At 33.3% G+C, this 26,260-nt stretch overlaps 1 non-coding gene across 1 annotated transcript; it reads left to right on the top strand.

The window, feature by feature from the left end:
* Positions 1-7,975: 7,975 nt before the first annotated feature.
* Positions 7,976-8,047, top strand: Smp_tRNA_02057_Pseudo_TTG.1.1. The gene has a single exon. It is a non-coding gene (tRNA).
* The last annotated feature ends 18,213 nt before the right edge of the window (positions 8,048-26,260 follow it).

Below are 26,260 nucleotides of genomic sequence, written 5' to 3'. Positions count from 1 at the left end.
CCCCTTTCTTTTTTGGACAGAAAAAAATATTGGGGGTTACCAACTTCCCCCCCCCTTTATTGATAATTGTGGCACGATTGTAAAAGACAATACAAAAATTTCTATCTTCTCTTGGGACCCCTTTTAGGAGACCCTCAAAGCCCGCCATGGGGTTTTTTTTTTTGTGGGAATAAAGGGGGGCTCCCCCATGGAAGGTTATTCATAAAGTTCTAGTAAGAAGCAGTAACCAGAGAACGAGAACAGAGAATGACTGGTATGGAAACAAAGGAACAGTCAAGTCTGAGACAATTGAATGACATTTTGAAAGTGAAGTGTTTACTGTATGGTTCTCACATTTTACTTAGACGTTCGTTAACGTTGTATTCAAATACATTCCGTTGTCTCCACTTGTGCTCTCGTTCACTACAATATTAATAATACTAATAACAATTTCGACACTTGGTCAAAATATGAAAATCTTGTCAGATGATAATAGGAAATGTTATCTTTAATCTAGATTTGAGAATCCTTCAGTAGACTATCGTTTGATCAAGCATTCTGAAACACTGAATTTCTACTAACTGGAAATGTAAACAAAAGATCCTTAGGTTAATTTACCATCCTAATTTACTTTAGATTTTAATATAAAATTGGGTGATCGAGAATAAACAATAAATAATTCTCATAGGTTTGATTATCAAACATAGAATAAATGTAATTGTTTAACGATTAAGTGGAATTCAGGATTCGCGTCTCGTCCTGTTTGGGACTCGAAACCAGTACCGTTCACTTCAAACGCCATCGCGTTATCCACTTAGCTACTGAGTTCTTATCGATTAGGTATGATACAATAAATCAATGAAAGCCATTGAAAGAAGTAAAACTGGGAATGCAAGTATTACTATACTTATTAGTGTTTCGTCATATTCTTGGTTTCCATAGTAACACTGATTAACTTCCTTTTCAAAAATTAAATTAGGTTTTATGATGAATTCTATACAATTGAATAATTGATTTTAAATTTATTTAATATTTTACAATTTGAACTTTTATCAATTTGTGGTAGAATGAATTGGAATTTAATTATGAATAAAGAGGAATCTAAATCTGATCTCCTTGCTTATATAAAATAAAGGAAAAGGAAGTAATTATTGATAATTCATCTAAATATGCTACTTACTGTGCATAAGCTCCTAACGAAGATAGTTAATATTATTATTAGTAGTAATAGTGTGGTGCGTGCTATTGATATTGACAGATATAAGTAGTATGTATCATCAATCGAAAGTGAAATGCCTGAAGGCAGAAGGGTAAAAAGATCAAAGAAAAGAAATCGAGAACAAAGAAGATTAGTGTGGAAATGAAGAAACCGTCAAGTTTCAAACCACTGATTGACATTTTGCAAATGAAGTATTTACTGTATGGTTCTCAGACTTAGAAAATTCAGTAATTTTGTGTTCAAATACATTTGGTTGTCTTCTCTGGTGTTCTCGTTCACTACAGTAGTGGTAAGTTGATCGACTTTCTATCATTAATAATATGTGAAATAAAAAGAGACTAGATCATTTCAAACAAATGAACTGGAATAAGTAAGAATGAATTTTAAAAGAGTCGATATTCAATTTTTTTTTTAAATTTTAAATTTGTTAAATTTCTTTCGAATTGTATCAAATTTGAGGATAAATAAATTTATTCGACCTTGAGAAACGTATATATTTGTACACATTTCCGTCTGTAGCTCTTCTAGGTGTACTGCCGGTTTCAAGCCCAGGTAAAGGAGAGGGGTTGAGTATAAGGTTGGCAATCCTATCTTTTACTGTGGGTGAGAAAAAAAACTTCCAACTGGCGAGGAAATTAGGAAAAAAACGTTGGAAGCGGATAGGACACACAATGAAGAAATGATCAAACTGAATCACGAGGCAAGCGTTAACTTGGAATCTTGAAGGGAGACGAAAAAGATGATGGCAAAAGAAGACACTGCGTCGAGAATTGGAAGAGGACATGAAAAGGATGAATAGCAACTGGAAACAATTGAACAGGATAGCCCAGGACAGAGTTGAGTGGAGAATGCTGGTGAGCGGCCTCTGCTCCTTCATGAAGGATAAAAGGCGTAATATATATATATATATATATATATATATATATATTGACAACGTAATTAATAATGTACTATTGACATAATGAGCCAAAGTATGTATCAGACTTTGTTAAAGTCATATTAATCAAACTACTTGAAATGAAAGATTTTTCAAAGAATGTTCATAAACTCAGAAATAAGTAATATGAATTCAGTTTTTCCAAGCATATTATTCATAAGTTTAATTCGATAAATATAAATTAACTCCTCATTGTAAGCAAAGATGGATAGTGGCTAGCAGAGGAATCTAGGACGCGCGTTTCGTCCTATTTGGGACTTGTCAGATGGATGTATCTGCATTTCAGAGTTGATGTTTACTCTGGTACTCTAACCCAGTAGCTTTCGCTTCAAACGTTATCACGTTATACACTCAGCTACTGAGTCCTGATAGCCACTTGCTTGTGTAGTGGGGTGAAGTTTAAATTCAATTAATATTGTTGTTTGAATCTTCCTATTGATGTTTAGGACTGCAACTGGTCAGCCAGCCAATTAGAGACTGATCAATTGCAGTCCTAAACATCAATTGGTAGATTCAAACAAACAAGTGAATTTAACTCCTCACTGTTTAAACTGAATAATATATACATACATATCAGTATAACTTACTTAATTTGACATTAGCAAACAGAGAGAGAGGTAGGTGATGGGAGAGGAAACTGACAAGATAAGAAGTGAAGGAAGGAGGAAAAAGGAAGTAATATTAACCACCATTGGTAGTTGAATATAAGAACTTTCATCTAAATTTAATCGAATAGTTTCAAGGTAATTCGGCGTTGATTTGATGAGACCTTAATGGAGAAGATTTTACAAATACATTCTTCCTTATTCATGGAAATTAAATGAGAAAAAATAGTCGACAAAGAGTAAATTAAATTAGTATCAGGAAGGTGTAATTGAATAATTTGGTAAATGTGTTACCTCTGGTTATTTCACCAATCAGTTAGCTAGTTAGTTTATTTCATTTGAAAGTTCATTATCAGTTTGATGTAAATAAAACATATAAGTATCACTGTATTGATATATATGTTGGATGTATTTATCACGAATTAGTCTCTCTGAGGACGATCAATGAAACGGTGGAGCACTGAATATCTTTTTAGTCTTAGTATAGGATTCCTCGGAAGAAACCTTTTACAATCATGTCAGATATAAAAACTAAAAATGAATGCTTATCCTTCCGTATCTATGAGTCTCCATTCAATGGTACAATTCCAACTTTAATCAATTTATGACTCGGGATGACGATTAAACAGTGTAATCGGTGACAAATTTTTATTCCAGACGTGTTTCAACTCCAAAAATCACAGCATTTTACTAGAATTATAGTAAAATAATGAAGCGAGCTGACTATTATAGTTTATTTGAAGAAGTTTGTAATACATTTCTATAATACTTTGGGGATGATAAAATCATTTGTTCTCATCAACTGACTTGCCATTTCTTCTCAAAATTCATATATATTCATGCATTGTTGCTAAAGGCATCTTGAAGATTTTGCATTATATAAAAACCTTTTAATAATATAGTCATATCATTCTTTATATACGGAGATGAAACATGAATGGATCGTAGGTAGTTCAATATTATGAAAATTGATAGATGGGGTTAACTCTGGGAAATATCACATGTAATTTCACTTCGATATTACTTCTAACTCAGACTATTCATTGTGTTTATTTATTCCTTTCGTACACATTGTAATCACAAATCGCTGACAGATACTATTTAAATGATTATAAATATCATTTAGATACTCACAATTGATGGATCACTGGGTGATGATCAATGTCATATGTGTCAAGTCCTTCTTAGTGCTGATCGAATGCTATCGATCAAGTTGCAATATAGTCACTAGTCTAGGTGACTCGACACTGCGTGCACTATATTGAGATAAGATGGTGGTTTGAGGTGGTCAACAGGAAACCCTGGACCCAGTGATCAATCAATTGTGATTACATCTCACTCCTACAGAAGGTCAGTCGTGGCCTGAGTAGCTCAGTGGTAATGTCTCTGACTGTGAAGCTGAGTGACACGGGATCGAATCCGTCAGGGAGCACCGGTTCCCTCGAGATTACAGATACACTATGCTGACAAGTGCCAAGTAGCACGAAATCCGGGTCCAGGGTTTCCTGTTGACCACCTCCAACCACCATCTTACCATTTGGATACACATATAGTAAACGTCAACGGATCTCAACATGATCTCTTTTCGAATTTCAAAGAGAAAATCTAAAACAGAAAGAATGATCTTATCAGTGATCAACGTTTGATTCAATGTTGCATCTTCTTAATTGAATGTTGACCTTTTGCCATTTAAATTCATACAAGAAATTTAATACATTTTTCTCTTCATTTTGAAATAAGCATTTTAATTATTGGCATTGAATTTCATTTCATCACCTATTATTTCCCTTATTCACTCTCTTTTAAACAAACATACAAAACATACATATACAATATATAAACCTCATTAAGTCATAGAAATTAAAATAAATGACCCATGTAAAGTAGTTTAAACTGAAAACAAAACAAAACGAAAAAATTGAAGATAAAAAAAAGGGTGAATAACGACAACGACAACAGTGGCAACCGAAAAAGGAAACCGAATTAATTATTTCATTGGTTCCCATTTATCTAGGTAAGAAAAAAAATAGTCAATAAGGAAATGAAAAAAAGAGAAAAGATATTTGATGACACTATTTTTCGATAATAATAATTGTCCTTATAAATTAAAAAAATTTTATGACATTAATGATGAACATTGATCATTTATTCTCATTTTGTATCCATGTCAACATAAATTATTGAAAAGATAAAAAGGGTGGTCGGTCATTCTTTTTTTTTAGTTCGAATATGTTAATTGATGTATTAAACATAATGACAAGTGACTAATTATGAGAAAGAAAGAGTTTGTAATAGTTCAATTGAATATTGAATTGGTCATTTAAATGAACTTGTTTTCTAATTTCTATTTGAATAAGATAGATTTATAATAGTACTTTGTAAGAGTCGATAATACTGGTATCAGAAGGGGTCTTTGTAGAAATTTCAGTATTTTCATAGTTGAAAGCATGAATCAATTAAGGCTAGACCACCGACATGGAAAACCTGCAAACACTGGACGGCCGTTTCGCCATATTGTGAGAAGCAGTGACCAGTGGAGTTCAAACCAGGTCTGTTGTGAGATAGGAACTCACTGAAGACAATTTGTGAATGGTTGCTCAACTTCGTGGATTGGTTGAAGTTAGACATTAACACCATCGGATGCCGGTTCAGTGGTCTATCGGTTAAGTGCTCTGGCGCGAGACTGGTATGTCCTGGGCTCGAAGTCGTGGATGCGCACTGCTGAGGAATCCCACAATAGGACGAAACAGCCGTCAAGCAGTGCTTCCAGGTTTTCCATGTCGGTGGTCTAGCTTCAATTGACTCATGCTTTCAACTATGAAAATACTGGTATCTATTGAACTTTTTTAACAGTCCGTTGTTAGTTAAGTAATAAGACTAGACAAAAAAAATTTCCATTATTTCATTCAAGGTAAATGAAGATGATAGAAATCCTTTTGATTATCATTAAGTGGATTATTTGAGGTGAAATGTTTCTCTACCTAAATAATTACTTGTTGTCAGTTTCACCTGTGTGTAATCAATGTGCCCGAGGTTAAGTGTAATCCGAGAACTAATGTGATTAGATAAAAAGATATCAGGTTTCCATTTAAAATCGTGTCAATGAACTCTTAACGTCAAGTAAAGATAGAATAGTAAAAATTCTTAACAGAATTATGAATATCAATATTAGCCAACAGAAAGTTGGTGAAACACTGTATTACTTATGAGTAGTATATATATGTAACTAATATTCGAATGGTACCCATGAATAACGAATACATACATATCTCGATATACATTTAACAAGATTATAGTGAGAAGCTATGGTTCTTTGATATGATCAAGTTCGGGAATGATGATTGAATGTTCTTACATAGTTTGTGATGTTATTCATCGGATTCTGACTCAGTAATCGGAAATTTTGACCTGGAGAAATAAAATTTAATCCTAGACGGATGATAAATATGCAGTTCTAATAAGCTTGTGGTAGAAACTGAATATCTATTCAACATTTCGTTGTTTTTAACAAATCTAAACCCGATGTTATTTCATAATGAATATTAACATTAACCAGTTTGTTTCAGTTATAAGAAATCAGAAAACTGAAACCAAATCGAAAGGACATAGATGTAACTGAGGAGATCATACAATGTAAGACATGAAAATGTACTCAAGAAATTAAACTACTCATTTTTTAAAATTCTGATATAGTAATCTCATGAAATACTGCTGTTGGCTTGTATGTGTTTATGCACGGTAGTTCTTTCTGGGAATAGGAATATTTAACCGACTCTTGATATTTATTTTGATTATTGACGGAACTACAAAGAAGTTTAAGAAAAATGATATCGTGTTTTGAAACGAAGGTCTTAATTTGAGAAAAGATAGGTAATATTCTTAGTTTATATTATAAACTAGTAATATTACAACGATTATCAATAACTAGACAGCACTAGGCATTTATTTTGTCTTAGTAGGGACCTAGATTCACAATGTGAAACATTACTACTGAGCAATTTGTGCATTGATCTACTATAATATTAGTTGCTTCCCAATCATAAACTTATCTCGCTCCTAAAGTGGATCAGACAATGTTTTAGTGACTCACTGTCAAAGTCTCAGGATGTGAGGCTGAGTGACGCTGGCTAGAATTTTTGAGGTGCATCAGTTCCATCAACGTTGCTAGTATACCTTTTTGACAGATATCAGCTAGCACGAAACCTGGGTTAGAACATGGTTTCTTGCTGAATACCTCCAACCACTAATTAACAAATTATAAGGGACCCGACATTATGTTACTTCAACTAATATTAGTCACAACAAAACCTGATCGAAAAACTTAAATCAGAGCTGAAAGACACGAAATACGTTAAACTGGTTACTATTCACTGGTCAATCAATCTAGAACAACAGCTGAATCATCTATTTGTCGATGAACTCAAAACACCGAAAGTACCCATCCGAACATCAATTTTTTAGCATCATGGTTGAAACTAAATCTCACTTCTTTTAATGGATATTGTCATTACTATAGACAGAAAAAATCTTCTTATAATTATGTAAACATAAAAATTATGTATAGCATATAATCAGACATATTTCAACGAGTTTCCGTTTTTTACGTCTTGATCGATCCTGACAACAAATATTGAGTGATCACCAGTTGGAAGTTGGCAGCCCAGTAAGTCGACATCTAAATAATGTACATTCTTTTCTCTGCATATTGCCAGCAACCACAATATCTCTGATTGGGCCTTTATAACTTGTACAACGAAAGTCTATACAATTTTGAGAAACGCACCTCAATAGGTTATGCGATTAATAGCCATAGTGATGTATTAAAACAAACAAAATGAGATAACTTGTTGAAATATCTGGATGTTAGGAACAGATAGCCCAGATGTTCAAGCAAGCCACCTTTATATAGATCTAATCAAATCATTGGTTCAATTGTATATAATACAGAAATGAAAACAATTGACAATTTCTTATCAATAAGATGTTACATCATTAGATTTTTTTGAGTTTAGCTGATAACCAATTTACAAATGTTTCATTTAAAACCTAACACTGTGATTCACTTAGTAATGTTTGTTTGTACCTTCCCATTGATGTTTAGGACTGCAACTGGTCAGTGCCTTATTGGCCGTATGTGCATACTGTGCATATTGCCTCGATATAGCCTTAATTAACAAGCATCATAAGCAAAGATGGATAGTGCCTAGCAGTGGAATCCGGGACGGTGGCTATCAGGATTCAGTAACTGAGTGGATAACGCGATGACGTTTGAAGCGATTGATACTGGGTTCGAGTCCCAGAGTGAACATCAACTCTGAGATACAGGTACATCCATCTGACGAGTCCCGAATGGGACGAGACGCGCGTCCTGGATTCCACTGTGAGCCACTATCCATCTTTGCTAACACTACGATGTTTCTCATGTTTCAATCATTAATTTTAACTAAATGGACTGATAGAGCAACAGTTCTACGTAAAAGAAAAAAGGGATAGAGATTACAATAAATATTGATTACTATCCCCTATACACTATAAATCTAAGTAGATTTTGCTTGAATGATTATACATTTGAAACCTTCCTAAAGAATATATATATACAGTTTTTTCTTTTATTGTTTTCAACTGTTTACTTTTTCAGTTTTCATTCAATGTATAAAATTGTAGTTAAGTATGACTGAAAAATTCTTTTTCACTTTCTTTCAAATTTTTTTATATGTTTCAGTTGTTGTACATCATTCAATGTACAATTTCATTTATTTTTTGTTGTTGTTTAAATAATGGTTTTTGAAGATAATGAAATGTCAAACATGATGGGTGGTGGTTAGCGGTGGAATCTGGGACGCGCTATTCGTCCTATTTGGGACTTGTAAGCTGTATGTAACTGTGTCCCAGAGTTGATGTCTATTCCGGGACTCGAACCCAGTACCATTAGCAATCACGTTATCCATTTAGCTTCTGAGTCCAGATAAACAAGACACGTGTTCTGTATTCCAATGCTTATCACCACCCATCTTTGCTAATAATGCTTGTGATTGAGAGTGATATCGAGGCAATCTGCACTGGATGTACATATGCTAATAAGAGACTGATCAATCGCAGTTCTAAACATCAATGGGAAGATTCAAAAAACCGAAAACGAAATGAATTAAGATAATAATAATTATTAATACTCAGTGAACACAACGGGTTATATATATAAATAAATAAGCATAGATTCAACAAAGTCAGAGTTTGGCAGTCAATTTGAGTTCACTTTAAACAAGTTCGAATAATTAACTTTTTAATAATTAAATAATGAGTAGCATGAAATAATGATTATTAATTTTTATTATATTTTATGTAGTGTGGAATATGAAAGTTATGATGTAATGTGGTCTACTTATATCCATATAAGTAGTATATGGCGATGGTCAGACATAGAATGTATTTTTGCAGAAGACCGATAATGAAAGAACTGAAATAAAGCACAATTGGTAGAAAAATGCATGAACGATGGAATTAGAGAAGATGAACTGATATTTACTGAAGGAACAGTGAAGATTGAGACAATTGATTATTATTTTGTAAATTAACTGTTGGCTGAATGGTTATCAAAATTTAGTGAGATAGTCTGTAATTTGTATTTAAATATATTCGATTGTCCCACCTGTGTTTTGTTCACTACAGTAGGATTGACTCATTATGAAAAGATGAGCTCTAACTGTTACAAAGTCTCAAATGAATACGGAACTACTTTGTTACTAAGATGACAGTGAGTCAGCTTTCAATTAGGTATGAACTGTTTACCTATGCTCAGTGGCTTTTTCGTTAGTTCTTTAGTTAACACTTCCCATTACGCACCGACTATTCAAGCAACAAATGTCTTTATTTAAATAGTTACACTGTATTTACCATTTTTAAAATATGCAGTGTTAAATATTTAACGATGTGTTAGGTAATGGAAGCAATCTTTCAGAAACAACAAGTCTAGGATTTATACCAGCTGAGACACTCTGACAATGTGACTTCTCGAACTTTCATAAAATAATTCTCACTTTTAAACATATAAATGAATTGGAATCATCGGATTAAACGGTGAATAGATCTTTAGATGAATTTATTTAAGTCCTAGTAGGTAGTTATGGTCTATGAAATAAGTTATTTTGACAACCACTCGTAATTAACATTGGATTGAAGTTATATTGTATCACCAATAAATGTTAACTGCAATAATTCAAATGTTTTACGCTATATGAGAGACCTCTAGGTTATGGATCTAATCGAGTATGACTTTCAGAGTTGTGCTGTTCACTGACAAGTCATAAATAACAAGAACAATATAAAATTGTTTTAACTTATGACTTATTTGGCCAGACACTATCAGCAACAAGCTACTATAAGAGAAAACAAACCGGATTCCAGCGGAGGAAGAAATCAGGAAGAAGCGCTGGAAGTGGATAGGACAAACATTGAGGAAATCACCCAACTGCGTCACAAGACAAGCACTCACATGGAATCCTGAAGGTCAAAGGAGAAGAGGAAGACCAAAGAACACATTATGCCGAGAAATGGAGATCAACATGAGAAGAAAGAACAAAAATTGGATAGAACTAGAAAGGAAGTCCCAGGACAGAGTGGGTTGGCGAATGCTGGTCGGTGGCCTATGCTCCATTGGGAGTAACAGGCGTAAGTAAGTAATGACTTACTTAAATAAAAATCGCCTAATCAACTATCGATAAAAATGGATGTACTACTTATTTTGTATTCAGTAGTTCCAATGGATGAAATAGATGGTTTTCTAGAGGAACAATCGTTTTAATTTAAGGCTTGGTTTCACATTTTCCTGATGAATGCTTCTATAAATCGAAACCAATCCCAAGATAACAGTTGGAGAAGAAAAAAACTCTAATGTCTATTTTTATATGAACTGGTCAATTATAAATCAATCAATCCATCAAACTTATTCCAATTTGTCTAAATGGATAATGAAGATGATTGTGTCTTTCTTTTTTTCTAAAAAAAAGATTGTTTTCTCTATCCAATTTCTAGGCGATAAGAATGAACTTTGAATAGTATCATCGTCATAGTAACCAAAGAAGTGATGTAAAAAATCTCCTTTTTAAATAGTGTTATATCTCTTGTTTTTTTGTTTTTTTTTTATAAAAGGCGTTTCGGTTATGATGGTGAAAACACTAGAGATTATCTGATGTTATTGTATATACATTGACCAATGTGTTATTGATCATTGAACATGATATGTTTCAATTTTGAATTATGCATATAGATTTGTTTAAAATACTAATGCCAGAATTAAGGATAAAACTAAATGTCTTCATTTAATTAGGGGATATATATGGAGATTGTTCATATTTTAGTTGGCTTTCAACATCAACTGATTTCCTTTAATTTCATGAAACGTTGCAGGAATACTTTATTTGTAGACTTTTCTGTATTGTTCTGTTATGACTTATGACCTTGGTAAATTATCATATGATAAGATCGCCAATTAGAGACACCGACTTATACGACCAAACGAATGACGTATAGATCAGTGTGAGCAGCTTAGAGTTCTTATTGGTCCTTCGTGATAGTAGCTTCTTACCTAATCACACAGGTTTAGTCCAGGACTTCAATATCAGACTTCACCATGTGATTCATACATTTCGGTCATAAACAGTTTATATACAAACAAATCAGGTCGTATCATAACATAAAATAGGAAATAACAATCGTATAAGATCATGCCAATAGTCAATAAATAGATCCAAGTGGTTACTATTTACTTATTCTTCTTCCGGATATAGCATCATGAAAACATAACTTCACTGGGAGATAAGACTTGAAATCTTTAAGAAGATTATTATGTTAGAATTTAGGAATTTGTGCGACAGGTTTCAGTTGATTCACAACATTGAATGACAACTCCCTGTTCCTATGTCCTGTAAATTATTGCTTTACACCGTAAATGATCAAGTTATTTTTATTGTATAGCTAGATAGACTTAAAGTTTAACTTGAAATGATCAAGAGTAGAGTATAATTGGTCAATGCTTTATATTGAATTAGTAGAAGACTTTTGTGTTGTTGTTTAATTGAATATCAAACTAATTACTTTCAAATATTATGGTAATCACTTAACGTTAAGATAATTAAGAAAGTGTTGTGTAACTAACGTCTGTTTATTTTAGGTGGGTAACTGCGATACATCTTACAAACTTGAAATATACTAGTTACAAAGATTGGAATGAGTACACATAAGCGAACGCCTTTGTGACGGTTCGGATGCCTTAAGGTTTGGCATCCTTAGTAAAACATGAATGTCCTGAGTTCAGTCCTCCATATTGTCATCTATGAGTACTATTGACCAGTTGCATATTAGCACAGAATTGCTCCTCAGGAAAATGAATCTCAATTAAAAATGTCGAATCGGTAATCTGCAGGTTACGTGTCGGCGTGTAAGATCGACGGTCTAGGGTTCGATTCCTGTGTCCAAGGTCAAGAATTCGCAACGCTTAGGAATCTCATACTTGGACGAAACAGTAGTCTGGTGCTACGAGGTTCCCAATAATGGTCTAAGATTGTTTGGTTCATAATTTCAATGAAACATAACAACTTCCACAACCCTATACTGATAACTAAATATGTTTTTTGACCCAAAATACTCTCTAATATAAATACATATGTACTTAATATTACCGATAAGTATTTGTTTACAATTTATACATCAAAGAACTTTACTTTGTATTAATTATACTTCTTCACAGTTGTACATTCAGATGATTTAACTGTTCAATGTATGAACTTCACAAATAAATGTCGAAATTTCATTGTATATATTTAATAATACTGAAATCATTTCGTATCCAGCACAAGAATTGCCATTCAAATGAATATAAAAAGCACTTAAGTTCATAATAACTTTTAGTTAAACATGGACTCATTCTGTATAATGATTGAGAATTAATAAACGTACTTTATAAACTTACTAATTATCAACTTGGAGGAATAATTTCGACAATTCTAACGATGAGCAGTGATGAAGTGAAATTCAATCATTTATGGTATGGGACAAATATCACCAATTCAATGGATAATTGATGAAACCCATCAGATGTCATCTCAGTGTTCATAAGGTTAAATGCTCATTATGAGACCTAAATGTCTGCAGTTAAATCTTTGATGCGGTTATAGATACCTAATTTTATAAGGTTTTTTAATACTAGGATGAGAAAACTATTGTTTAACTGAGATTAGTTTGTAATGTATGGCCATAAATGCTGAAAGCAATGGGATTAATTTAACTATCAGTATGGGGTTGTGGAGATTGTTGAGTTATTGATTGAGATCATGAATCGATCAATGTTGTACCACCATTGAAAATCCGGAAGCAGTGAATGACTTTTTTCGATTGTTGAGGAATCCCGTACTAGGACGAAAAGGTCATCTAGTGCTTACAGATTTTCAATGATTGTTTAACAGTGATCGATAATTGATTTCAATAAATAAATAATTTGACTGTTATCGAAATATATATCCAATGTGTCTAAGTGTACATTTCTTTTCATTCAAATACCCATACAGAGATAGCATGCTAAGAAATAAATTATCCGTGTCTATAACCACGTTCTTAGCTTGATTGTAACTGCTAATAGGATGATTACCAAAACTCAGTGCATTTGAAAAGTGATAAGTCTGACTGGGCTAGGCAGAAAGCAGGACCGATACGTACTCTAGACTGAACACTAGATTTGGTTCCTAAGCTCTTCTAGCAACCCCGAGACTAAATCTACACAGTAACTTCGATGCAAGAGAAAAGGCGTGAAATATGGAAGAAAACGTTTTACTTCAATAGTTCGTTCCTGTACAGAAAATTTAGCGTTTTTATAGTGTTTTAGATGGTCTCGGGTTTTCGGAAAATTCTGGAATGCTACTAAACATAGTAGTAGTATAAGTAATCATCCAATCAGAAACTCAGTATGTAACTTTCCACGCTCTAAATGTTTCTGGAAAAACTTCTAGTGAATGCTGATTGGATAAGATGCCTCTCAGTGTTTTAAGAGCCTTTTTTCTGGATCTCCCCAACAAAAAGAGTATCATTACATAAATAATTGGCTTCTATATCTATCATAAATAAAATAGTCACTGATTATATCATTCCTAAGTAGTGAGAAGAAGAAGAGATATGATAATTGTTCAATAAAGCGGTAACAGGTTTTCTATGATACATTTGAACTACAGTTGCATTGATTTTATTCTTACAATGCTGTGGTGACCTATTCAAAGGCAAAACAGTTTATCAATTCTTTTTTCTTCTTCTTAATGATTATTTAATTAAGGTCATTTCATGATGAAAAGTATGAATTTCAATAATCCCCACGAAGTTCTCACACTAATAAAATGTGTCACATGTTTTCTGGTTTTCCACTTTAGTTGATACTAGTTCTTTTCGTTTGTTTCTCATAAGTTTAATTCTCTCCGTTATTGCACTAATTTAAGATACATTGTAGTGAAGAAGAACACTACTGGGGACAATCGAATGTAATAACCATACAGCAAACAGTTACCTTGCAAAATAACAACCAATGGTCTCAATCTTAACTGTTCCTTCAGTAAATATCAGTTCATCTTCTCTAATTACATTGTTCATGCATTTTCCTATCAATTGCGCTTCATTTCAGTTCTTTCCTTGTCGGTCTTCTGCCAAAATATATTTTATGTCTGACCATCACCATATACTACTTATATAGATATAAGTAGACCACACCACAACAGTAAATAGGATTGATACAGTATCATATCAGAAATCTAAGGTTACTTGTGATTAATTAATCAATGGCAACATATTTTTGTTTAACAATTTAAGATGATAATTTCACCTTATTGATCTAAACACTGATAGTTTTCCTATTCATGTTTGTTGTTAAAAAACGGGTGAATAAATGAAAAAATCATTCTCACAGGGCATGGATATAAGTAGATCTTTTTGGCGTATACTCATTGTTATAACTTGTGATCGAGTGGATGCCCTGTTAACGTATGACGTGATAAAACCGCCAATCAGAGAGAAACGAATTATCGATTGGAACAGTGACACACGAAAACCGTACCAATAGTCTAGAGTACGTATCGGTCCTGCTTTCTGCCTAGCCGAGCCAGTTTAGTCCAGAACACCAATAACAGCCTCTGCAATATGAATCATTGTATTTCAAACATACAGAGTGTATATACTAAACAGACTGACCACATCGTACCAATAAAATAGAAAACAACATTTGTACAAGATTTACCCAAATGTGGCTGTGAATGTGGGAGACAGCAATTAATAGACTAGGGATAACTCAAGAATGGTAAATCGTTTAACAGTAGTCTATAGGTCAAAATAAAGCTTATAATAAGGGGAACATGAATATGAATATTTTAGTTATTTAGCGATTATACGATAAAAAATATATGCATAATACTGGTACATAAATGGATGCCAAAGTTACCATTCACAAAACACTCATTGAATGATATTAAAAAAACCTAAATAATCTTTACAAATTTGTTTTAGTAATAATATTCATGTACATTTTAATCTGTCATTTCAGCATAGGATTCACGAAGTTATAGTGATAAGTCTTGATCAATGAAGTTCAACTATATTGAAAGTGAGGTAGATAACTACCGGGATGGTTAGAAAATGATTTCGTAACATTACAAATCGATTTAAGTTTAAAAACTTGAATTGTTCGATACTGGTTCAGTGGTCTAAAGATCAATCCCTTGTCAAGAGATAGAATCATGAATATGTATTATTGGGGAGTCGCGAACTAGGACGAAGAATAATCCAGAGCTTCCGAATATTCAATATGTGTTTAACTGATGTCAGTCCATGATGTTAAGTATAATACTGTGTGATTTTTTAATAGTATTCGGTTTTACTTAGTAACTGTTCATTTATGTTTAACCAGTCATAAATAACACTTATCAATTACGTACCTACTACTCCTTTTTGTACAAGTTATGATTTAATTACAGTGTTTTGTGATAACTTGACTAAATTTAGTCAGTTTCTGATTGGAAATTGAGTATAGAAGTAACTTATTTAGGCCAATCAGAGTTAATATATACAGTAACTGCATTATGTGAATAAGTAACATATGTAAAAGGTAGGACACTTTAGTTGGTTAGGTTTACATAACCTAATGTAAATTATCTTAGTTACCTCTTTTTTAGTTGTATGTAGTTTCGTGTTGAATAGTGTTTATGAGCCTTTGCTCCAAGTGATAAGCCATACAGATATTACTATTAATAGTACTAATACTACTTAATTCAAAAAATGTAAAATCCTGATTCAATTTTTAATGATATCCATAATAAATTCACTTAGTATTGTTTGTTTGAATCTTCCCCATTGATGTTTTAGGACTTCAGCCTGTCAGTCTCTAATTGGTACATGTGCATACTGTACGTATGACCTCGATATAGCCTAAATTCACAAGCATGACAAGCAAAGATGGATAGTGGCTAGCAGTGGGATCCAGAATGCGTGTCACTTCATCCTATTTGGGACTCGTCAGCCGGATGTACCTGTATCTCAGACTTGATGTTCACTCTGGGACTTAAACCCAGTAACTTTCGCTTCAAACGCCATCGCGTTATCCACTTAGCTACTGAGTCCTGATAGCCACTTGCTTGTGCAATGGGGTGAAGTTTAAATTCACTTGGTATTGTTTGTTTGAATCTTCCCATTGATGATATCCACAATAATTGATAATTATTACGATAGTGTAATAAGAAGACGAAGATTGTCAGAACCATGAGATGAGATATTAGCGCAATACATTTCGAACAATCTGATCACAAATATACTTGTTAAGAACATTTATATATAAAAATAAAAGGTCAACTAGGCTGGAGATGGGGTGGTAAGAGGAGACAAGGATAATAACAATAATAAAAATAATGTGAAAACAATTTGACACCTAATCACTCTGGATAATAAGCTAATATTACCAGGGTAGGTTTAATGTGAGAACAAACTGTTTTTTGAATACACAAAGGGAGTTTGAATTTTCGTATGGTTAAGGCTTCAATAAACCTTAATATACTCCCTTTTACCCTTTTATGCAACACCACAAAAGCCGAATTTAGATCAATCTTATGGCCTAAATTCACTTAGTATTGTTTGTTTGAATCTTCCCATCGATGTGTTAGGACTGCAACTGGTCAGTCTCTAATTGGCATATGTGCATACTGTGCGTATTGCCTCGATATAGCCTTGATTCACATCCAGCTGACGAGTCCCAAATAGGACGAAACGCGCGTCCTGGATTCCACTGCTAGCCACTATCCATCTTTGCTAATCTTATGGCCTGTTTCGATTATATATTATTATTAAACGAAAACTAAAGAAATGATTGGCACCATACTACTGAAATACTACCTATTTAGAGATAGATACACAATAAAATTTATATATTTATCAATGAAGAAGTGAATATTAGAGTCAATGTTTTTATTTCAAATCCCAATCCTCGTATACAAATCATATATTAGGACGAGACGAAAAGACGAGATCATTTTGTTTAATTCAGTGTGGAGTTTGGTCCAGTATTACTTCCGCATTTATTTGTCAGTAGAATTCGTCATTTCACCATCTTGAAACACTGACTTCGGTGGCTTAGACATGTTCTACGAATGTCGTCCCAGCGAATTCCACGTCGTGCACTATTTGCCGACTCTGGGACTGGTTGGAAAAAGCGGAGAGGTGGTCAGTGGATGACATGGTGTCGTGGTATGAAAGAAAGCTGCAAAGGGCTAGCTTCCGTTGGTCCTTCACGACTCCTTGGCTGGGATCCGAGAGATGGTGCAACACAGTGGCTAGAGACGTTATCAGATATGGCTCAGAATAGAAGCCAGTGGCGAGCCTGCTGTAACCTTTTTTTACTTTCTTCATAAAGAGTGGTTATAACTTTCTTAACTGCGAGAGTTCTTCTGGTTGTACATTTCAGTTCCCCCTATCATTACTCTTCTCTTTTTTTTCTTCTTTTATATATACGCATCTTCCCCCTTTCTCCTCCCATTCTCATTATTTTGTGTGGCGCATATGTATCTGGTGCCTTTTTGTACCAATATGTATGTGTTTAAATAAATAAATAAATCTGCATTTGTTTCATTGTGAAAACAGTTCGGTAGAATATGTATTTATTTTCCGTATCATATTCATTTCACTTGCTATGCATACTTCCCTTTCATGTAATACTTGTATATGAATCACTAATTATTTATAAAAAATACTACGTTTAATATGTATCCTGTTGGTTGAAGTCGAATATATTCAAGGGTGTCACATTAATCATCTACTATAGTCAGTCTAATCTTTTTATTCTAATAGTACAAATCAAATTAGTCCCTTAATGTGAATGATAAAGTGTTGGGAATTACAAAATAAGAAATAAATTGTGGAAATCATCAAACTGCATCAAGAGGCAAGCGTTAACTTGGAATCGTGAAGGGAAACACCTTATTTCACTGAAAACAGGGGTTAAAATATAACACTTTAATAGTGTTTATCTATTTTCATAGTTGAATTCATGAGATGGTGGAGATTTGTAGCTCAGGTAGATGATTTTGATAGAGTTTTGTTCTCTGAGCTGGATAGTTTGGTCGTGATAAATATGGAACGCTTCACGATTTTGCGTGAAGCGTTCCATCAAAAGTTAAATTCATGAGTCATTCTAAGCTAGAAACACCTTTAGTAATTTCTATTCTTTCTATACTGTGTTTGAATTTTTCTCTCTCCTTTATTTATAATCATAACTTTCAGTACGGGGATTTGTAAAGATTGCAGAATTTTCATAGTTGAATTCATGAGTCGACATTATCTAGACCACCATTGTAAACCTGGAAGCACTGAAAAGTCGTCTCATCCTAGTACGGAACTCATCAACAGTAGACATGCACGACCTCGTACGTTGGACTCGAACTTAGAACCTTCGATCTCGTGTGCGGACGTTTAATCTGTAGACTACTGAGTCGACATTTAACGGTGTTAATTTCGAACTTCAATAGATCTATGATCTTACACAACCCCTCAGGCATTGTCTGAGTTGGATAACTGTCCCATACCTAACAGGGAGTGGACTCTAATAGTCATTAGTTCAAATTAGAACTTCAGTAGTCCATTTTATTTATATAAATGAGTTATTTATGTAAAAAAGAATGAATATTTATATTGATACAAATGGGTGAATGAAGATTGAAAAAGAACATTAATTAAATTAGTTATTTAAAGAGATAAACTTTGAATGGTTAATTATTTGCTTTCTTCATGTCAAACTATTAAAAGATACTAGGTGGTTGAAAGAATGAAATTTATTCCTTATTATTTTTATCCGAAGGGGGGGTTTTTGTGGAGATTTAGTATTTTCACAGTTGAAAGCGTGGGTCAGTTGAAGCTAGATTACCAGGGAAAACCTGGAACCACTGGACAGACCTTTCGTCCTATTGTGGGACTCCTCAGCAGTGCGCATCCACGATCCCACACATAAGCGAAATTCCAACCCTGGACCTACTAGTCTCGCGCCAGAGCACTTAACCGATGGACCACTGAGCCGGCATCCATGGTGTCAATGTCTTGATTATTTATAAAAGCAAAAATCACATATTGTTACACATAATGAAATTTAAATTAAAATGTCATAAAATTCAATGTCATGTAGACATGATTTGTTCTGGTTAAAACTGTACTATTACAATCGGCAAACAATACGACTAAATATAAAGTCGATAAAATCTAGGCTTTCAAGATTATGGATTTAATTTTATTTGAGGGAGCAATGGGTATGTACCTTTAAGAAATTTCATGCTAACCTGGAAAAGCTGGCTAGTGTTCACTGGTGTTTAACGGCATAGAATATAGTATGTAAATATGATAATTACTGGGATACTTGACTGAATTTATCGATAAACGCTAATGGGTTTTCATTTATCGATTGACGGGTATAACGCTCTTCATAAAATCTTGTTTTGATTTAATGTTCCGTCATGGATACAAAATTTCTGGTAAGTTTCACGTTAAAAGTTGACAACGAGTTATTTCTTTTCGATTAATACTTGTTTTCAAATTGTTGTCATGAAATTCTTATCAGTTACAGTATATTTTGAATGGCCTACTTAATGAACTACTTCAGATTCATTAGATCAACTACAAAAGTTTGTTTTACTGGTTATAAATAAACACTGAATAACCTTGAAATGAGTGACATCATTATTTGAATTCGAATAGATCAATGTTAAAACCAACATGAGATAAGCCAAACTCAGTAAAAAATTAGTTACAAATTGATATTTTTTCACAGTCGGAAGCATGAGTCCATTGAAACTAGACCATCAAGTAAAACCTAGAACCACTTAGTGGTCTAGCTTCAATGGACTCATGCTTTCAACTATGAAAATACTAAATCTCCACAAAACCCCTTCTGATATATTCTTTTAACACATTAATGATATAACTTACTAACTATCCAAGCTTGAAATCACTTCAATAATACAGTTAAATCCATATGATTATTTCAGATAGTTATTAGAAACGTGATAGCTGTTTCATAATGATTATTGATTGATTCAATTCTTTTCTGTATTGAATAAAACCATCTTTTTTTATCAACCAATAATTGATAAACATTATGTAATCAAAGTTAATTGAAACTTATATAATGTGGAATGTTTAGTGAAAAAAGTACAATAAACTGCTCAAAGTTAACAATCAACAGATGATATGAAGGAAGGATCATTCTAATTGGTTGAATAATTTACCCAATTAAAGAAGAGTGTTAAATGTATTTCATTATTACCTTCTTCTCCTTGATTGGTTCATTTTTCCATATATTCAAAATAAACAATTGTACTTAAGCAAAGATGGATAATGGATAACAGTGAAATTCAGAACATGCGTTTCGTCCAATTTGAGACTCGTCAGCTAGGTGCACCTGAATCCTAGAGTTGATGTTCACTTCGGAACTCGAACTCAATACTTTACGCTGTAAACGCTAACCACTATCCATCTTTGCTTAAAAAACTTGTGACTTAAGGCAATATCGAGGCATTCCGCACAGGATGGACATATACCAACAAAAGACTAATCAGCTGCAGTCCTAAACAACGATGATAAGATACAAGCAAACAACACCAGGTGAATTTAAACACTTGAACTAATGATATAATTATTATTTGATTAAGCCGACTATGACATTAATCAACCGTAATGTTTAGTCATAAAATATGAATAAAAAATATTGTCTGCGTAAAGCTAGAATAGAGATTTGTGGAGAATGTAGTAATTTTAATAGTTAATTTCATTAGTCGATCTAAGCTAGAAACACTATTGAAATCCTGGAAGCAGTTTACAGCCGTTTTGTTTTTGTATGTGACCCCTCATCAGTGGTCATTCCCTATCCCATACGTGCGACTAAAACCTGGAGTATTTGGTCTCGCGCACGAACGCTAATATTTCCTAACAGTGATAGGGTGTGTTCATGTTGGTAGACCGAAGGTCTCTAGTTCGAGTCTCACGTGCGTGATCGTAAATGACCACTTTTTAGGAGTCCCACACAAAAGACGAAACGGGCGTCAAGTGCTTCCACGCTTTCAACTGTGTTTTTAGCTCATGTCGACCCATGAGCTTAACAATTAGAAAGGTAGAATAATAATCTCAAATGGAACAATACAAAACAGTTCAGTGTTTTTCAGTTTTTAATTCCAAAAGAGTAAGAAGAATTTCAGTAAAAACAATCTACTAAGTACTGATTAAAGGCTTTTTCCAAAAACAATTTATCATAAACTCAAGGTATAAGATCTCCCAGAATATGATTTCGCTTAGTTCTGACCATATCGTTGGTGAGGTAGATGTTCTTGATGAAATATAGCTAACTGGTGATCAATATCGATAGTCCACTGAAGCAATTGTAAGCGAGAGTCAATAGGTCTAAAACTGATAGTTTGTAGGGAATAGTGTAAATTAGAAACATGAATGTCAAAAATAAAGAATAGTTTTGAAAGTAGTTGATCTTTAAATAACTATGAGAAACTAAGAGTGATTTTTAGTCAATTATAAAGTAACTACCATGAAGAATTTATAATACATAATAAAGAAATCCAAAAGTGACCTAAAGACCTTTAAATGTTGTCAGTGAGTCCCTCTGTTTTATTATTAGTAAATGCTCAGTATAGGAATTCATTCAAGTGTAGGTGTAGGTTGGAAGTAAGCTAGGGGCCGCCAGACCAAAACGTGCCGCAAATCCATGAAGTCACTGACAATTGGACTGAGCTATATTGGTAGGTGTAGACTACATGGTTGGGATTCGCGAGATGATAGCATTCGATGGTTAGATACCTTGAATGACATGACTCAAAATCGTTTGCAATGGCGAAGGTGCATACACTCTTTGTGTTCTGTCAAACTCTAATCTTCTGAACTCTTCATGTCTCTATCTTTTTTCTCTTTTCAAATTAATTTCACTGGATTACACTCCATCAATAACATCTTCAAACCTAAATCTTTCCGACTACTGCTTATACTCTTACTACTTCTACTACTATGGGATTTGAATCGACAACTGCATCTCTGTGCTAATGTGGTATGGCAACTCGAACTGATGTACGTACGTACGAAGTTCTACGTTGTAACTGACTGACTGACTCAAGTTTCTTAAAATCATTTTCCGTCTTTAAGCTCTATAATAACCATAACAGTTTTCCTGACGTACATTGATATGAACTCCAGTAAGAAGATCTACACAATTATGTCTGTTTATAACGTTTCCATGATAATGTCTCAATCACATAAAATATAGGAATGCTATTTAGTTATCGAGATAACCCATTCGTTTTTAGATCTTTATAACAAAATCAGAGAGGCTATTACAGCTAAATGAAAGAAGTATTTTTCCATTTTACTTTCATCAGAAATCTGGTCTTTCAAAACCGATCTTCACACTCATTTAGCGTAATTAGTTATCCCTAGGTACAATGAATAATTCTTCAAAGTAATCCAACATTGATTAATCTTATAGCATATCTCATTTTTTAAGCATCTTAGTTTTAAATTCAGGTTTATTTGAATTTTCCAGTTCTACAGTTTTCGGGAAGACAAGACTACGATAAAACATCTATCCAGTAATATTCAACCTAGAAGTACACTATCCTGACGAGTCAATCAAATTTAAGATAGTGGCAATTAAGTTTTTAATCAAATTTGTTTTAAAAACAATGATAAATCGCTTCATTATGTGGACATTAATACGTATCATCAGCATTTATAAGTAAAAGGATATCATGAAAATCATAAAAATGCAGTTTACTAAAAACGTTTGTTTTTTTATTGTGAACGAGAAATGGTGCTTTGAACAGTTTCAAGGAAACCTGATGTTTCGTTTTCAGATATAGGAAGAAAGTTAATCCGAATTTTTTTATTTTTCTACATATGGAAGTTACATCTAAAGCCACTGTTATTCGTGTGAAAATAATGGTCTACATGGTCTGAAGTAACTGTTGGATTTGCATTAGGAGAAGTATTAGAAGCTAATGCAGTAGAGAGGAACAATCGCTTCACAAAAATCTCTTCTGAAATCATGGTACACTTACTGCTCACATATACTGGTATTAGTTAAATTATTGACATGGATGAAACTTTTTTGTGAAAAAGAAGGCACAACAAAGAAAGGATTAAAAAATTTGATTTAGTAGACACTTCATTACCCTAACCACTTCACATATTTTGGATTTGAGTAAAGTCTATTGAAAAATGTCACTTTAAGTATCTTTCAAACTGACAAGCACCAAAGATAATTTCTTCCATAAATAATTTAGTACTTCCTGGAACTAATATTTATTCAGATGACTGAAAGCACATTTGTACATTAAGATGTTTGAATGCAATCATATAGTCACTGTACAGCAATATTCCTGTAGGTTCCACAACTGAAGTACATAAAAATGACCTAGAAGCCATGTGAAGTCATTCTAAAGCATTATTTACCTTTCTATTCTAGCTGGAGAAGAAACTTACTATTCATTCAGACTCTTTTTAGTGGTTAAATATTTAAACATTGTATTGTCATGGACGAATTTTCAGATTTAGAGAAGCCTTGGCTATTCGTAATTTCCCCCCCCTTTGTGTATACAAAAAAGAGTTGTCATAACCTTCAATTTACTATCGTAATCCTTTAGTCATTATATGTCATAGGGTAATGCAACAGTTTCCTATTCTATCTATACAATGTCGATTTTTCACTTTCCTTTATTTATAATTACTACTTTCATTTCGTGGATTTGGAGATTGCAGTATTTTCACAGTTGAATTCACGAGTCGACTGTATTAAATATATCATATATATATTATATATACATATATACATATCATATATATATCATATTGTTCAGAACAACTCAATCTTCTCATTGTTCTATCGACATTATATTGTTAATACTTTATTTTTTAAACACTAGTTAATGCTTCAATAGCTATCACTTGAATAACACGTTCAATTTGAATATCCGCCACTTTTGTTTATATCCACTAATTTTACAATGTCAGATCACAATGAAACTTCAGTTTCTTCTTACATAGTCATTCGTGCAGAATTTCAATTATCATGTATGTTCGTGATATACCTTCTGTTACGTAGTATATTAAACTGAGAGAAAAGAAAGAATGCTTTAATAAGAAAATAGCTTAAACTGCTTTAGGGATAAACAATGCTCTTTCAAGTGAGGGATAACGTAATTTAAAGAGGCTTTGTTTTTTTTCTTACAACATACTAGTCTTTTGTTCACCTTATAAACTTTGATGTGAAAACCTAGAGGAAAGAAAAAACGAAAATTGAGACTGATAACTTGGATTGACCTAGAGATGTCGTAATGGATTTTTACAATTGTTTAGCTGATTGGTTTGAAACTGACAATGTGATGGTTGTTCATGAAGGTCAAACTTATTAATCCAAAGCACTCTTAATGAAAGGTTGTCAGAAGATAACATGAATGTTTCGTAAAACCAAACACATTTCGATTGGGTAATATAACAAGCATATGTATATACAACTAAATGTTCACTGTTTAGTGACCACTATCATGTTGATATGGTGCTTTAATACTGATTAAATTCTACCCAAATACCAGTCAAGTTTAAGTACAAATCAACTCTACAAAATGTCGGTTTCGACCAGAGTAACTTCGTGACAAATTCTCAGACTGTATAACTGTGTGAAGTAGATTTGAATCCGCCACGGCTTATCATCTGCTCAGAATTACAGGTATGGCTTGAAGTGAGGTGACGAATAGGACGAAACTTGTTCACTGTTTTCAACTCCCTAAGATATAAATGTATAAAGTCCTATGGAATATTAAGTAGGAGTAAACTGTATAGACAGTACGGCTTATGGTCAATCGATAGATTACATATGTTATTGAATATCCAATGAATTAGGCACGTTAAAGATCAATCAATCTTTAATTGAAGTTATTCTGTTCATAACATGGTTAGTACCTGTTTTCACTTTACTATTCATCAGGTCGATAAATAAAATTATTAAGGCGAGACCATAATTTATGGACGAACCAATCAGATTTAGAATAACAATTCTTGGATTTCGGAGAGAAATCCATTCTGCTAAATAGAGTTTTAACATTTAAGCTGATATCAGTTCGTAATGAAAACCCTAAATTTAATCCCTAACCGTAACCACCAGTTGCAAACCATAATCCTTATTCTTCACACTGGTTTAAAACCATCATTTTGTCCTAGTGTTTTGGTGGATATTCTCAAGGTCACTTTAGAGTCGCTTAAAGGTCGTCCACAGATTATAGTCTCACCATTATTAGATAGTATTAATCCTTCGCTTTTGTATTTAGTAAATGAATACTAATACTACTGTGGTGTGGTCTACTTATATCCACATAAGTAGTATATGGTGTTGGTCAGACATAGAATGTATTTTGGCAGAAGACCGATGAGGAAAGAACTGAAACGAAGCGCAATCGGTATGAAATTGCATGAACAACGAAATTAGAGAAGAAACGGTGAAGATTGAGACAATTGCTTGTTAATTTGCAAATTGACTGTTCATTGTATGGTTGTCAGAGTTTACTGAGATAGTCCGTAATTTTTGCTTAAACACATTCGATTGTCCCCAACAGGTGTTCTGTTCACTACACTACTTTTAATAATAATAGTTACAATAATAATAGAAATAATATTACAGAGTAATGCTTGATAAAATGTTCAATCGAAGTCTTATTACTTTTTTTTCCTACATTCTACATCAAACACATTGTTAACTGAGTTGTTTATGTAATACACTAAGTCCACAGGATGATGGACGGTGGCTCTCAGTAGAATCCAGGACGCGCGTCTCGTCCTATTTGAGACTCGTCAACTGGACGTACGTGCATCTCATAGTTGATGTTCACTCTGGTACTCGGACCCAGTATCTTTCGCTTCAAACGCCATCGCGTTATCCACTCAGCTACTGAGTCCTGATAGCCACTTGCTTGTGCAATG

This window comes from Schistosoma mansoni, chromosome 5, assembly GCF_000237925.1.
Source record: "Schistosoma mansoni strain Puerto Rico chromosome 5, complete genome".
NCBI lineage: Eukaryota > Metazoa > Platyhelminthes > Trematoda > Strigeidida > Schistosomatidae > Schistosoma > Schistosoma mansoni.
Note: the sequence above shows the minus strand (reverse complement) of the source record. Positions and strands in the feature narration are given on the sequence as shown.